Source organism: Apaloderma vittatum, unplaced genomic scaffold (assembly GCF_000703405.1).
Source record: "Apaloderma vittatum isolate BGI_N311 unplaced genomic scaffold, ASM70340v1 scaffold10526, whole genome shotgun sequence".
Classification (NCBI taxonomy): Eukaryota; Metazoa; Chordata; class Aves; order Trogoniformes; family Trogonidae; genus Apaloderma; species Apaloderma vittatum.
The window spans coordinates 2446-3489 of NW_009721256.1; the positions used below are offsets into that span (position 1 = coordinate 2446).

The 1044-nt window shown below is 50.6% G+C and overlaps 1 non-coding gene across 1 annotated transcript; it reads right to left on the reverse strand.

Moving 5' to 3' along the window:
* Nucleotides 1-668: 668 nt before the first annotated feature.
* TRNAS-GCU lies at nt 669-751 on the reverse strand. The gene has a single exon. It is a non-coding gene; the product is annotated as a tRNA-Ser (tRNA).
* Nucleotides 752-1044: the final 293 nt, after the last annotated feature.

A 1044-nucleotide genomic window follows, 5' to 3' on the forward strand; every position in this document is an offset into this window, starting at 1 on the left:
AAGACAGAAAGAGAAGATCAGCTACTAAAACCCTGGCGACATTTCCAGCTGCACTCTGGCAAAGTCCTGCTACAGCTCATTGCACACCTGACAGGACTCCCCACCTTGGGCAGCACCAACTAGAGACCAGCTCGCTACTCAGCAGGTGATTGCACTGTGTAATTTTGTCATCCCAACAACGTTCCTTGTTTCTAGTAACAAGGCAGCTGCAAGCCTGCAAGCAGGAATTGCTGCAGGAAGGGACCTCTAGCTCTGTCCTCCCCCTAGGAGAGATGCTGCCTGGATAATACCCAAATCAAACCAGGAGCCCATCGGGGTGGCTGAAAACATTTGTCCTGCTGCAGTACACTTTCAAAATGACCGGCTTTATATTGCTTTTCTCTAGTCCTAGGAATGACAGGGTTGAAAAAGATGCAGAAGACGGCTAAACCAAGACAAGAAAAGGTGCTCCTCCATCTGATCATCATAGAATCATAAAATGGCCTAAGCTGGAAGGGACCTTAGAGATCATTTCATCCCAGCCTCCCTGCCGCCAGGGACACCACCTCTCAACTAGACCAGGCAACACAGGGGGTCGGACCGAACAGGAATCGAACCCGTGACCTTAGCGTTGTTAGCACCACGCTCAACTGACTGAGCTAACTGGCCCCTGCTAAATGCTCAGTTTTGGACAAGGATGGGATTCGAACCCACGTGTGCAAAAGCACAATGGATTAGCAGTCCATTGCCTTAACCACTCAGCCACCTCATCCGCTGCATGCTCTGCTTGGGCAAGAGTCCAATCAAGTAAAAGTAGATAGGAGAAAAAAGCAACTCCACAGTGAAAGGAGCATCCGACTGAGCAGAGATTAGGATTGCACCCAGCACTGGGAGGACGCTGGGGGCTACCAGCACCCAGGACCACTCCCAGTAACACTGCACAGCTGGAACCACCAGTTCCCTTTGCTGCCAGTAGCAGCATGCTTGGGGAGAAACCAAGGGCTCTGATTATCAGCTGTTTATGTCAGGCTGTGCTCAAACCATTTGAAATCTGCTCTGCAGTAA